At 41.7% G+C, this 15819-nt stretch overlaps 1 long non-coding RNA gene across 1 annotated transcript; it reads right to left on the bottom strand.

Moving 5' to 3' along the window:
* Positions 1-836: 836 nt before the first annotated feature.
* On the bottom strand, positions 837-7297 carry LOC104657227. Its single transcript, XR_747255.2, has 3 exons — positions 7141-7297; positions 2873-2988; positions 837-2190 (listed from the first exon to the last, which is right to left on the bottom strand). It is a non-coding gene; the product is annotated as an uncharacterized LOC104657227 (long non-coding RNA).
* Positions 7298-15819: the final 8522 nt, after the last annotated feature.

Below are 15819 nucleotides of genomic sequence, written 5' to 3'. Positions count from 1 at the left end.
CATTATCTATGAAATTCAAGTACTACTGCTTAAAGAACATTTACAGAACTCTCACCTCAAGGTTTCCCTGCAAAACAAGGTGAAATGCATACTCAAGACTCTTTAAGAATGGGCCACTGATAAAAACAATATACTTGTAACTTGTGTAACATTTCATAGATTTTTTTCAAGCACTGCACGATAATTAATTTGCATCAGGCTTTCCAAATTAGAAAAGCTTCACTTATAGAACTTCTTTCCAGTGGGAGTTTTCACACGGCTTTTCAAGTAAATGTTAAAACTGACAATATTCTTGCAGTTTCTAAACTATTCGAGTTTTAATCCTGTGTGCGATCTTGTATGTACAAGGTCCAGGGAGCTACAGTGTGCATTTTCATATGTCCTTGAGTGAGTATGAGAGAAATGAAACATTCCCACATTCTGGATATTCATAGGGTATTTCTCAGGAAAGAGCTGATGTCTTCAAATGGAACTATACAACCGAAGGCCTTACCACAAATTTAGATTCAAAAGGCTTTTCTCCACTCTGAGCCCTCCCAAATCTTCAGGAAAATCTGAAGGCTTGACCACACTTCCTACATTCTTAAGGTTTCTGTGCAGTGTGAGCTCTTTCATGTTTATGAGGGAATGGGAAAGAGTAAATGTTTTACCACATTTCTTACATTCAAGGGTCTTTATTTATTTATTTTTGAGATGGAGTCTCACTCTGTCGCCAGGCTGGAGTGCAGTGGCACAATCTCGGCTCCCTGCAACCTCCGCCTCCTGGGTTCAAGTGATTCTCCTGCCTCAGTCTCCTGAGTAGCTGGGATTACAAGTATATGCTACCACACCCAGCTATTTTTGTATTTTTAGTAGAGACGAGGTTTCCCCATGTTGGCCAGGATGGTCGCGATCTCCTGACCTCATGATCCGCATGCACAGGGCTTCCCCCCAACCCCCCGTGGCCTTTTATGTCCTTGAAAAAGAACTAAGACAACTGAAATGTGCCACCATGCCCAGCTAATTATTTTCTTTGTTTTTGTTTTGAGACAGAGTCTCGCTCTGTCGTCCAGGCTGGCGTGCAGTGGTGCGATCTCGGCTCACTGCAAGCTCTGCCTCCCGGGTTCACGCCATTCTCCTGCCTCAGCCTCCCGAGTAGCTGGCGTGAGCCACCGGGCCTGGCATTATTTTATTTTTTCTAGAGACAGGGTTTCACCACGATGCCCAGGTTGTTTCACATTGTTTTCATTCGGGCTGGTTATGAACTCCTGGGCTCAAGCAATACACACACCTTGGCCTCCCAAAGTGCTGGGATTATAGGCTGAGTCACTACACCCAACCTCCATATCATGACTTCTTTAGTGGAGCGTAAGGTAACTGGAACGAGTGTAGGCTTTACCGTATCTCTTACATTCATAGGGTTTTTCTCCAGTATGAATTCTTTCGTGGAGGTGAAGGGAACTGAGGCGACTGAAGGCTTGGTCACATTGTTTACATTCATAGGGTTTCTCTCCAGTATGAGTATTTCTATGGTTACAAAAGGAACTCAAATGACTAAAGGCTTTGCCACATTGTTTCCATTCTTAGGGTCTCTCTCCAGTATGAATGCTTCCATGGTCATGAAGGGAAGTGGAACAGCTGAAGGCTTTATCACATTTGGTACATCTTTCTCCAGTGTGAGTCCTTTCAAGCATCTTAAAAGAACAAGAAAATCTGAGTGTTTTCCCACATTCCTTACATTCGTAGGGCTTCTCTCCAGCGTGAGTTCATCCATGTATTAGACAAGAACTGGAAACAGTGAGCGCTTTACCACATTGTTTACATTTATCGGGTTTTTATCCTGTGTGAGTTCTCTGATGTCTTTCAACTGAATTGAGAAAATGAAAAGCTTTCCCACATATCATACATTTATAAGCTGGATTTCCACTGTGCATTATCATGTGTCTTCTAACACCTGGAACAGAAACGAAGAATTTCCCACACTGTTCACATTTATATTGCTTCTTTCCATATGGTTTGTATCCTGAGTGAGCTAGGATGTGCTTATTAAGGAGGGAATGATGTACAAAGACTTTTCCACAAATACTGCGTTCACATTGTTTTAATCCAGTAGAAATGTTCTCATTCAGATCAAGATTTGGAATGTGGCTGACAACTTGTCCATACTGACTACCTTCTTTGCTTTCACGCAGTCTCTGTACCATATGATTTCTGTAAAAAAAATGACAAGCACATTATTATTGGTTGGTTTAATAACTTTCTACTCATTCATAGGTCTTCGACTTACACTGCTACCAATACCAGGGAAAATGCATTTTGTTTTGTTTTGTTTTTGTTTTTGTGCCATGACTGAATTATTTGAAAGTAAATGGGCTACTACTGAAAACACAGCTACCACCTGCATGGCTATGACCAAAATAGTAACATTCATATACACAATTTTGTAGTACTATTTTCAAGCAAACTCTTTTCCAAACACTGACTGCTACACTGATGTAAGTTACATTTTGGGTGAAATTTTTCTAAAAGGAAATGAATTTCAGGTGACTCTTATTTGCTTTGATTGCTTGTTTTTAAATTCATGACATGCTAAGATTCCTTCAGAGGACTTTATTTCCTCTTCTCGGTGCAAATTATCTTGTATCTTTCCCAAATTTTTTTGAAGTTATCTTCCATATTCTGATCTTTCCGTTTTTTCCTAAAATGCAGATGCAAAAAATTATCATGAATTATTTCAAACTATAGAAACATTACTAGATTTCATGTTAATTGTACACAGTACCCATGCCTAATTTATTCAGCAAATCATTCCCTTGCCCCATTCCAAATCACAAATAGCACTGATGATAGGGAAATACTTCTGTAATTAAGTGAAATGTGTTGTCATTCTCACCTACAGAAGCCAGTTCCTGCAGGTTTCCTGCATCACTTCTCTGTAGAGATTCTTCTGAGCAAAGCCCATTCCTGCTGGGTAAAGTTCACAGTCACATCCTCGAAAGCCACGGAGTCCTAGAACATTCCACACATGTGGATAGAAGGATGAGTGAGACTGAGAGCACTGAGAACGTATACTCAATTCATAAGCTGTTTACATGATTCTAAAATTTCCAAGCATTTATTCTATGACTTGATTGTCACAACCCTTACTCTGTTCACACATACTCCCTCCCACACAGCAGTACTAATGCTAGAATTGAACTATTCAAAAAGGCAACAGCAAAGTAGAAACATCCATCTCATTAGAGAATCCAGGGAGTAAGATTACGATATGCTACTAGGAGTTACCTTTTAACTTCACTTTGTACATTTCTAGTATCTGACATACTAAAGTCCTACCTGATGTGCATAAGTGAGTTAATATTATCAGTCCTGAGACTACTTATTCTTAAAAATGCCTGCTCGCAAAGTTCAATCTTTGTTTGTATTAGGAACTTACATTTTGAAAGGGATTCAACCAATTCAAGTAATAAGAATGACTCACTGCATCTAAATGGCTTATGCAGTATATTTTCCAAAACTTCTTCTGCTGAAAGTCTATTATTTTGTATCACTGCAGTGGTGCTTAGGGAACCAGACACAAAAACACAGTCTGAACACTAAGTGTTCAATGAATTTCCCTGGTACACAATATTTTACATGTGCTGTCACTTGTTAACTGTGGAAGTGAACCCATTCCACGTGATTACACCAAGAGAGAGTAGGCTTATTAAATTTAATTGAGTAGCAAATAAAACCAATAATTGATATTTAACAATACTAATACAACAATTTTTCAAATTTCTATTGCACAATATCAAGGCAGAAAGTAATTAAGAGGAAATAGGACACATGCTTTTTAAAATGACATTAATGTCACCACTTCCAGATGCTATTCCTATGAAACCACATAAATTCCCAAATCAGGTGGTTTTAGGCAAGAAAAGGTACTCTTTCATATGTAGTAAAAATGACCAATGTCTAATCATTTTTAGTCATCTAAAAAAGAGTGATGGCTTGTCTAACATACTTCTAAGATTTTCAAACAAAAATATTCAGGACAGCACAGTGTTAGCAGAGAGATGAGCAAGCAGACCAAGGGAAAAAATAGTCTTAATGACCCAGCATCTATATGGAAAGTTGAGGAATGATAGAGTCGGCACTATAGAATAGAAAAAGAAATTACATGCACTTTGAAATATGAGGCAAACCAGGCTGGCATCTACTTGGGAAAATGCATTGCATTCTTCTCTATTCCATGAACAATAATCATCTTATTATATATTCAAATACAAAAGATAAAACCAGAATACTTTCAGAAGTCACAGGAAGATTTTTTTTTAACGAAGGATTAGGCAGAATTTTTTTTATGTAAGAAAAAAGTGATAAAGGAACAGACAAACTCAAACATGTTAAAATTTAGGGAATAAAAAGAAAATAGAGTGGGCCAGGCGTCGTGGCTCACGCCTGTAATCCCAGCACCTTGGGAGGCTGAGGCAGGGGATCACCTGAGGTCAGGAGGTTGAGACCAGCCTGGCCAACATGGCAAAAATTCCGTCTTTTTGTTGTTTGTTTGTTTGTTTATTTGTTTTTGAGATGGAGTCTCGCATTGTCCCTTGGGCTGGGGTGCAGTGGCAAGATCTTGGCTCACTGCAACCTCCACCTCCCGGGTTCAAGCAATTCTCTTGCCTCAGCCTCCCGAGTAGCTGGGATTACAGGTGCCTGCCACCACGCTCAGCTAATTTTTTCATATTTTTAGTAGAGACAGGGTTTCACCATGTTGGCCAGCCTGCTCTGGAACTCCTGACCTCGTGATTCGACCACCTTGGCCTCCCAAAGGGCTGGGATTACAGGCATGAGCTACCATGCCAGGCCTAAAACCCTGTGTTTACTAAAAATAAGAAAATTAGCTGGGTGTGGTGGTTGGCGCCTATAATCCCAGTTACTCGGGAGGCTGATACAGGAGAATCACTTGAACTCGGGAGGCGGAGGTTGCAGTAAGCAGAGATGGCGCCATTGCACTCCAGCCGGGCTACAGAGCAAGACAGCATCTCCAAAAAACAAAAAACAACAACACTCAGACACCCAGATAAGAGGATACACATGTGTCCACTGTCATAAATTCTTCACCAAGCTGCAAGAGGGGAACTGACATTTTGGTGAATCTTTATAAATCATCAATTTATCTATCACACTTTTATTTCACCAGTAGCATTGACAAAGCTAAGTCCTACAATTCCATTTGAAATTACCCTTAAAAAGAACAGAACTTTAAAACTTACTACACTCACTCTGGGGAAGAAATAAATACCAATTTTTAGCAAATGAAATACATCATTTTACCTTGCCTCTTTGGAAATAGTATTTTTATCTTTCAAGCTGTACTGACAAAATGTATCTTACAGTCAGTGAAAACCTGAAACTCAAATAAGCGGACAAGCCTTTTCAAGGTAACAAACTCAGGGAGAGGCAGTGCAGACTCCAACACAGACCTTTCTAAGTGTCACGGCAGGCCATTCCATCCCTCGGGACACCCATCCTGTTCAGTAAAGTACTCAGTGACCACCTAGGAGGCACCGCCACTGCTCTTTGTCCTTCTGTGCGCCTTAAGTGCATTTTCATGTTCAGGTTCTTGCACATCCTCTCTGGGGTGGGTTTTCCTTGTCCTTTGGGACAGTTTTTCTCTCTTCACAAGTCTGAGACAATCTAGAGAACAGAAACCATTTCTGCCTTTTCCTCTCCATATCAGCATCCCATTGGCAGACCATCAATGTGTCTCCGAGGAATGAAAACTCCGGCTGGAGGAACAGTTTTAATGACCTAGCTTTAAAGACATTATGTTGTATTGTCCATTGATTTTAATGTCTTAAAATTTTAATACCCCTAAGGGGTCATCATTTTAGATGAAATTATACCAGGAGATTCCTCTAAGGCCAAGAGCATCCAGCTGCTCCCTGAGCGACTCTACCCCCTACCTCAGGCTGTCCTTGGGGATGAGATGACCCCGGGGCTGATACTCACTAGACCCTCCAATAGACATGGCCACTGTGGGTATCCTGGGTCATCCCCAGACAGTTCCAAAATGCCAGGACTAGGGAAAGACAGGAGGGTGGCTGAGGACACAACACCCTGTAAAGTTTTCACGGGGGACATTTTGGTAATATGTACACTTAGGAAAGGTGAAAAGAAGAGAGGCACAAAGATTTTTTTTACAGTAGAGTGTCAGATGATTTATTCTCCGCTTTCCTCTCATGTAAAATGTTTGGAAACAGAAAAATATTTTGGCCAAGGTGGCTCACGCCTGTAATCCCGGCGCTTTAGGAGGCCGAGGAGGGCAATCAATTAAGGTCAGGAGTTCGAAACCAACCTAGCCAACAAGAGGAAACCCTCTCTCTACTAAACATACAAAAATTAGCTGGACGTGGTGGTGGGCGTCTATAAGCCCAGCTACTTGGGAGGCTGAGGCAGGAGAATTGCTTGAACCCGGGAGTCAGAGGTTGCAGTGAGCTGAGACTGCACCATTGCACTCCAACCTGGCGACAGGGCGAAACTTCGTCTCAAAAAAAAAAAAAAAAAATACATATATGTGTGTGTGTGTATATGTATGTATATGTGCATATATGTGTATATATATGTATATATATGTATATATGTGTATATATATGTGTATACATATATGTATGGCTTGCTTCCTCATTCACCTTATCAAAGCCTCTCATTTACGCCCCTCCTGTGGACCCCAAACCACAAACCATGACTGCGGTACCCGGTTTATGAATCGCCGTTTGCTCAAACACACCGTTTAACGTTTTAACAAAGCCTCAGGTTAATTTTAGGGGGAGAAAGGTGGGACTGGAAGCTCCATGAACCACAGCTCCTCCCACGCTGGAACCCCGCACACCGAGTCGGGGCTCTCCCAGATCACCCTCCGGTGGTCACCGCACTACCTGGGTGGGGGAGGCGCGGGGTTCCCGAGAGGGCTCCGGCCGGCGGAAGTGGCGCCCACAGGTACAGACAGGACGCAGGGGTCCCGCTGCCCGCGCCGCCAGGCCCTGCACAGAAGGGGACTGAGGCCCCGCTGCGCCGCCGCCACTCGGTCCGCAGGTTCCGCAGCCGATGGCTGCTTCCAGCAGGTTTCAACCAGCCCTCTTCCCCCCTTCGGGAAGCCAGGCGCAGTCCACTCACCGTTCCTCGGCTTCCCGGGTATCCTGGCGCAGGTCACAGGGTGGCCGAGGCTGCTGCAGAGCCACCGGGCCTCCCAGAGCCAAGAAGTAGCAGCGGAGACTAACAGAAAGAGCCTAAGGTGGCGAAGGCGAGACAAAGCGCCCGCCAGCCAGATCCCGGAAGCCGCCCTCTCTTTTCCGGCGGCGCGCCTGATTGAAGGGTCCCCACCCCAGCGCCGCTGATTGTATGGGGCTTCAGGACCCGCCCCCTCAGGCCCTGAGTGACAGGAGATTGCGATCTCACATGAGGCTGGATGTGGCTAGAATGACCGTTTTGGCCTAGCGGTTTGTAGGGGGTGCGTCCTTCCTGCGCTGGGATCTGACCATGCAAGGAGCACATTCGCATTTAACCTTGTATACAAGATTATAGCTATTTTGCGTAATAAGATATAAAATTGCAAGCAATATAGTGGCAATTCTGTAACCGCCCAGTGGGTTCACCTTGCCCGCTGCTTAGACAGAGCCGATTTCTCAAGACGGGGGGAATAGCAATAGAGAAGGAGTAATTCACGCAGAGTCGGCTGTGCGGAAGACCGGAGATTTGATTTTTATTTTATTTTATTTTATTTTATTTTATTTTATTTTATTTTATTTTATTTTATTATTTCTGAAACAGAGTCTTGCTCTGTCGCCCAGGCTGGAGTGCAGCCTCGGAGTTTTATGATTATTCAAATCAGTCTCCCTGAGCATTTGGGGATAAGAGTATTTAGAAAGTTTATTTTGCCAGGGTTCAGGATGCTTGTGCATGACACAGCCTCAGGATGTCCTGATGACAGTTGCCCAAGGTGGTCAGAGCACAGCTTGGTTTTGTTGGAGATAAATGCTCGGTGACGCAAAGTGAAACCAGCACTTAAGCAAAAGTTTTCTCAGCAACGCAATTTACCTCTGCGGAAGCGTGCTGCTCGCATCAATCACAATCGCAAGAGCACACGGAACAAAGGAAAGCAGGGGTTTTTATTCCTAATGCAATCCCTACCTCTGGCATGGGCTGGAGCCAGACCTCAAGATCTAAACTGACCCCGTTGGCTATTTGTGAATACTTTCCCAAATAAGGAAGGGGGAAGGGAGTCGTTACAACGGTGGGACGTGTGGTTTGGAAGGGAGAAATGGGTGCAGAGCAGGTAACCAAGGGAACAGATGTGAGTTATTGATTAGAACTGACGGGGGGGGGGGGGGGGGGAGGTTGTTTACAGTAACTAAGGGCAAGGAGGCATGGAGAACAAGAAAGTTGAGTTCGAGAACAAAACACAAGAACGTTAACATGCCAAACCTTGGAAGAGAAACTGATTGTATCTGACAGTTTTACACATTTTAGGGAGACAGGAGACATCAATCAACATATGTAAGATAAACACTGGTTTGATCCGGTACAACCTGAAGCAAAAGTGGGTCAACTCAAAGCCAGGAGGGAGCTTCCAGGTCACAGGTAGGTGAGAGAGGAAGGGTTGCATTCTTCTGAGTTTCTGATGAGCCTTTCCAAAGGAGGCAATAAGATATGCATTCTTCTCAGGGAGCAGGGGATGACTTTGAATAGAATGGGAGGCAGGTTTGCCCTAAGCAGTTCCCAGATTGACTTTTCCCGTTATCTTAGTGATTTGGGGGACCCAAAATATTTTCCTTTCCAATTTCCCCCTTTTGTTTTAAAAATATTTTGGAGAAAGCATTTTAGAAGAAAATCAGTCTCTGGTGGCAGGTTTTGTCTGACTTCTCATGGAGTAGCTGAGATTACAGGCGAGCGACACCACACCTAGCTAATTTTTTTTTTTCTTTTTTTGGTAGAAACGGGGGTCTCCCTCCGTTGCCCAGGCTGGTCTCTGGTGCCCAACGCAGGGCTCCCCGTAATCTCTACAAATAATCTAGTGAAGGAACACCAGAGCGTGGAAAGCTGAGGACGACCGACAAAGGACTCCCAAGTAGGTTTTCACTTCAAGCTCTAGGGTAAGGAGGGCGCTCGGGGAATTCCAGGGAAACCTCGGGAAAATGTGGGTCGGGCTGAGAGTAAGTTCGCTAATTACTTAAGCCTTGTACCGCAGTTACTGCGCCGCGGAGGGGTAATTGTCAATACCCAAAATCTCACATCTTTGTTCCCTCTGGTAGACAAGTATTCTCCTTGGTTCCCGGAATATGGAATCATGAATGTAGAAGATTGGGACAAGGTCGGATCAGACTTAAAACGAGCACAAGAGCGCCGCGATAACAGCACTGGAGCCCTTCCACACTGAGGAGGAGAAGGAGGATTTTCAGGATGACATAGGAAAGTTGAATAATCAGGAGTCTAATTATCAGCAAAGTGAACCATCACAGTCTAGTTTTAAAAAGGGCGAGAAACGGGAAGGTATGTATGCTAGTCTCCGAAAACTTATAAAAGAAACAGTGCCACCTACTGCACCTTTAGGGGAAGGTCTGGAATGGCCACCCCCAGGCCAGCCTTAGGAATTTTTGGAAGGGGAGCCTGAGACCCGCGCCTTGCCGCTCCCATTGTTGCAGGCCCCGCCAGTAACTATGGCGAAGGGAAGCTTCAGGCTTATCCAACAGCCAATTACGATGAGGGAATGATCCAGGCTTGCCCACCTGTTAATTATGGTAGAGGAATGCTGGGAGCTGGTCCAAATACAAATGATGGCACAGGGACAATCCAGGCATCCATTCACCAGGCACAAGAAATGGGGAATTTGAATGCTTGGCAGTTTCTGGTAATTATTTCACCAGCTGAGGAGGCCAGAGAACTTACTCAAGCATGCTGGGAGCCATTTCCTTTTAAAATATTAAAAGACTTAAAGCAAGCAATTGGACAATATGGGCCAAATTCCCCTTAAGTTCATTCCTTCTTACAATGTGTAGCTTATAACAAACGTTGAATACGTATGGATTGGGAGGCATTAGCCCGATCCACCCTGTCCCCCTCTGAATTTCTCCAATTGAAAACCTGGTGGACGGATGAAGCAACAAATCAGGCAGAAATGCTCAAGTCCAACGTCCCGTTAATATCACACCTGATCAATTGCTTGGAATCGGACAGGCATGGGGTACTCTAAATCAACAGATGGTAATGGGTGATGAGGCTGTTGATCAGCTCAGAACTACATGCCTAAGAGCCTGGGAAAAAATTCACGACCCTGCTACTGCTTATCCTTCTTTTCACACATTTCAACAGGGTCCAAGGGAGCCTTATCCTGATTCTATCACCCGTTTGCAGGATGCGGCTCAAAAGGCTATTTCCAATTCTCATGCCAAGAAAGTGATCGTTCAGCTGCTTGCTCATGAAAATGCTAATACAGAATATCAGGCAGCAATTAGACCTATTAAGGGATTGGCAGATCTAAATGAGGAAAAAACTTTAAGTGAATACATTAAAGCCTGCGATGGCATTGGGGGGCACTTATATAAGGCCAGCATCCTTATATAAGGCCAGGGGGAGAGAGGGGGATGCTATTACTCCCCATATCGTGGGGGGTTCCTCACCCCCTGCGATGTGGATTGTGACAGTGAGGGGGAGAGAGAGGATCGCTATTACTCCCCTTTACGATGTGGATCTTAATAATTATTCCCCCCTGAAATGTATGTTCATTATTAGCAGTCTCTTTTGTTCACGATATTCGGAACAATTTCACAGGTTACGTGTACACAGCCTGCGATGGGAGAAAAATTACCATCCTCTGCACCTCCCGATATTAGGAACCATATCACACAATGGGTGTACCCTTTTTCGGAGATTTGGGGTAATGTCTTCCTATTTTTCCCTGAATATTCGGAGACATATCACAGGGTGGCTGTACACCCACTACTCTCTAGGCAGGAACATCATACTTTACCCACTGGAAATTAGGAGCAATATCACAGACTGGGTGTGAAGCCACTGTCATACTGGAAGTAATATCATGCTCTCCCCCAAGTTATGAGGAACAATATCACAGGGGGGTGTGTACCTTCTCCGGTAGTGGGAGTAGTATTCATCATCTCTTCCTTTAGATGACAGGAACGGCCGGGTGCGGTGGCTCAAACCTGTAATCCCAGCACTTTGGGAGGCCGAGACGGACGGATCACAAGCTCAGGAGATCGAGACCATCCTGGCTAACCCGGTGAAACCCCGTCTCTACTAAAAAATACAAAAAACTAGCCGGGCGAGGTGGCGGGCGCCTATAGTGCCAGCTACTCAGGAGGCTGAGGCAGGAGAATGGCGTGAACCCGAAAGGCGGAGCTTGCAGTGATCTGAGATCCGGCCACTGCACTCCAGTTTGGGCGACAGAGCGAGACTCCGCCTCAAAAAAAAAAAAAAAAAGATGACAGAAACAATATCACAGGGTGGGTGTACACCCCGTGTGTTTTTGGAAGCAATGTAAATGGACAATGTGTAACTGTCTATATGGAGTACAAAACAATGATACAATTAATACAATGTGGAATAATTCAATCAAGCGAATTAGCACATCCCTCACCTCAAATACTTAACACTTTTTTGTGGTGAGAACATTTTGAAGTTTATTCTCTTTCTCTTTTTCTCTTGATTTTTTAAAAAAAGTATTTATTTCAATAGGTTTTGGGGAAACAGGTGGTGTTTGGTTCCATGGATAAGTTCTTCAGTGGCGATTTCTGAGATTTTGATGCACCCATCACCCGAGCAGTGTACACTGCACCCAGTGTGTAGTCTTTTATCCCTCATCCCCCTCCCGCTCTTCCCCCCATGTCCCCAAAGTCCATTGTATCATTCTTACACTTTTGCGTCTTCGTAGCTTAGATCCCACTTATGAGTGAGAACATACAATGTTTGGTTTTCCATTCCTGAGTTACACTTAGAATAATGGTCTTCAGTTTCATGCAGGTTGCTGCGGATGTCATTATTTCATTCCTTTTTGTGGCTGAGTAGTATCCTATAGTATACATGTACCACAGTTTCTTTATCCATAATGGGCATCTGGGATGGTTGTGTATTTTTGCAATTGTGAATTGTGTTGCTAAAATCATGCATGTGCACGTATCTTTTTGGTATAATGACTTCTTTTCCTCTGGGTAGATAACCAGTAATGGGATTGCTGGATAAAATGTTAGATCTACTTTTAGTTCTTTAAGGAATTTCTACACTGTTTTCCATAGTGGTTGTACTTGTTTACACTCCCACTAGCAGTGTAAAAGTGTTCCCCTTTCACCACCTCCATGCCAACTTCTCTATTATTTTTTGATTTTTTTTTTTTTTGGATTTTTTGATTATGGCCACTCTTGCGGGAGTAAGGTGGTATGGCATTGTGGTTTTGATTTGCATTTCCCTGATAATTAGTGATGTTGAGAATTTTTTCATGTTTGTTGGCCATTTGTATATCCTCTTTTGAGAATTGTATGTTCATGCCCTTGGCCCACTTTTTGATGGGACTTATTGTTTTTCTTGCTGATTTGTTTGAGTTCCCTGTAGATTCTGGGTATTAGACTTTTGTCAGATGCATACTTTGCGAATATTTTCTCCCACTCTGTGGGTTGTCTGTTTACTCTGCTGGTTATTTCTTCTGCTGTGCAGAGACTTTTCAGTTTAATTAAATCCCGTCTATTTATCCTTGTTTTTGCTGCTTTTGCTTTTGGGCTCTTGGTCATGAAGTCTTTGCCTAAGCCAACGTCTAGAAGGGGTTTTCCGATGTTACCTTCTAGCATTTTTATGGTTTCAGTCTTAGATTTAAGTCTTTGATCCATTTTGAGTTTGTTTTCATGTAAGGTGGGAAACGAGGATCCAGTTTCATTCTTCTACATGTGGCTTGCCAATTATCTCAGCACCATTTGTTGAATAGGGTGTCCTTTCCCCACTTTATGTTTTTGTTTGTTTTGTCAAAGAACAGTTGACTGTAAGTATTTCACTTTCTTACTGGGTTCTCTATTCTGCTCCATTGGTCTAAGTGCCTCTTTATACCAGTACTGTACTGTTTTGGTAACTATAGCTTTATAGCATAGCTTAAAGTCAAGTAATATGATGCATCCAGATTTGTTATTTTTACTTAGTCTTGCTTTGGCTATACTGGATCTTTTTTTGTTCCACATGAACTTCAGAATTTTTTTTTCTAGTTCTATGAAGAGTGATGGTGGTATTTTGATGGGAATTGCATGGATTTGTAGATTGCTTTTAGCAGTTTGGTCATTTTCACAATATTGATTGTACTCGTCCATGAGTATGGGATGTGATTGCATTTGTTTTTGTCGTGTATAATTTCTTTCAGCAGTGTTTTGTAGTTTTCCCTTTAGAGGTCTTTCATCTCATTGATTATATATATTCCTAAGTATTTTGTTTTATTTTATTTTATTTCATTTTATTTTATTTATTTATTTATTTATTTATTTATTTATTTATTTATTTATTTATTTATTTTTGCAGCTATTGTGAAAGGGACTGAGTTCTTCATTTGAATCTCAACTTAGTCACTGTTGGTGTATAGCAGTGCTATGGATTTTCGTGCATTAATTTTGCATTCTGAAACACTACTGAATTCATTTATTAGTTCTAGGAGCTGTTTGGATGAGTCTTTAGGTTTTTCTAGGCATATGATTATGTCATCAAAGAGCAGTGACAGTTTGACTTCTTCTTTACCAATTTAGATGTATTTTATTTCTTTCTCTTGTCTGATTGCTCTGGCTAGGACTTCCAGTACTATGTTGAATAAAAGTGAAAGTGGGCATGCTTGTTTTTCCCAGTTCTTAGGGGAATGCTTTCAACTTTTCCCCATTCAGTATAATGTTGGCTGTGGGTTTGTCATAGATGGCTTTTATTTTTTTAAGGTATGCCATTTCTATGCTGACTTTGCTGAGGGTTTTAATCATAAAGTGATGCTGGATTTTGTCAAATGCTTTTTCTGCATCTATTGAGACAATCATGTGATTTTTCTTTTTTAATTCTGTTTATGTGGTGTATCACATTTATTGACTTGTGGGTGTTAAACCATCCCTGCTTCCCTGGTATGAAACCAACTTAATCATGGTGGATTATCTTTTTAATATGCTGTGGGATTCAGTTAGCTAGTATTTTGTTGAAGATTTTTGCATCTATGTTCATCAGGGATATTGGTGTATATTTTTGTTGTTGTTATGTCCTTTCCTGGTTTTGATATTAGGGTTCTGTTGGCTTCCTAGGATGATTTAAGGAGGATTCCCTCTTCTCTACATTTTGAAACAGTGTCAATAGGATTGGTACCAATTCTTCTTTGAATATCTGATAGAATTCAGCTGTGAATCTGTCTGGTCCTAAACTTTTTTTGGTTGGCAATTTTAAAACTATCATTTCAATCTTTTTGTTTTTGCTCAGAGTTCAGAGTTTCTATTTCTTCCTGGTTTAATCTAGGAGGATTGTATATTTCCAGGAATTTATCCATCTCCTCTAGGTTTTCTAGTTTGTGTGCATAAAGGTGTTCATAGTAGCCTTGAATGATCTTTTGTATTTCTGTGGTATCAGTTGTAATATCTCCTGTTTCATTTCTCATTGAGTTCATTTGGATCTTTTCTCTTTTTCATTGGCTAATCTCACTAGTGACCCATCAATTTTTATCTTTTCAAAGAACCGGTTTTTTGTTTCATTTGTATTTTGTATTTTTGTGTTTCGATTTCCTTTAGTTTTGCTCTGATTTTTGTCATGTCTTTTCATCTGCTGGGTTTGGGTTCATTTGTTCTTTTATTTCTAGTTTCTTGAGGTGTGACCTTAGATTGTCTATTTGTGCTTTTACCAATTTTTTGATGTAGGCATTTAATTCTATGATCTTTCCTCTTAGCACCACCTTTGATGTATCTCAGAGGTTTTGACAGGTTGTATAATGATTATCATTTGGTTCAAATAATTTTTAAATTTCCATCTTGATTTCATTGTTGACCCAATGATCATTCAGGGGGAGGTTGTTTAATTTCCTTGTATTTGGACTGTTTTGAGTGTTTACTTTGGAGTTGATTTCCAATTCTATTCCACTGTGGTCTGAGATAGTACTTGATATAATTTCAATTTCCTCAAATTTATTGAGATTTGTTTTGTAGTCTATCATATGGTCTATCATGGAGAATATTCCATGTGCTGATGAGTAGAGTGTATATTCTGCAGTTGTTGGGCAGGATGTTCTGTAAATATCTGTTAAGTCCATTTGTTGTAGGGTATAGTTTAAGTCCATTGTTTCTTTGTTGACTTTCTGTCTTGATGACCTGTCTATTGCTGTCAGTAGAGTATTGAAGTCCCCCACTATAACTGAGTTGCCATCTAACTCATTTCTTAGACCTAGTAGTAATTGTTTTGCAAATTTGGGAGCTCTAGTGGTAAGTGCATATATATTTAGGATTGTGATGTTTTCCTGTTGGACTAGTCCTTTTATCAGTATACAAGATTCCTCTGTCTTTTTAAACTTTTATTGCTTTAAAGTCCATTTTGTCTCATATAAGAATAGTTGCTCCTGCTTGCTTTTGGTGTCCATTTGCATGGAATGTCTTTTTCCACCCCTTTACTTTAACTTTATGTGAGTGTTTATGTGTTAGGTGAGTCTCTCAAAGACAGCAGATACTTGGTTGGTGAATTCTTATCCATTCTGCCATTCTGTATCTTTTAAGTGGAGCATTTAGGCCATTTACATTCAATGTTAGTGTTGAGATTTGAGGTACTAGTCTATTCATTGTGCTAGTTATTGCCTGAATACCTTAC

This window comes from Rhinopithecus roxellana, chromosome 14 (genome assembly GCF_007565055.1).
Source record: "Rhinopithecus roxellana isolate Shanxi Qingling chromosome 14, ASM756505v1, whole genome shotgun sequence".
Taxonomy (NCBI): Eukaryota; Metazoa; Chordata; class Mammalia; order Primates; family Cercopithecidae; genus Rhinopithecus; species Rhinopithecus roxellana.
Note: the sequence above shows the minus strand (reverse complement) of the source record. Positions and strands in the feature narration are given on the sequence as shown.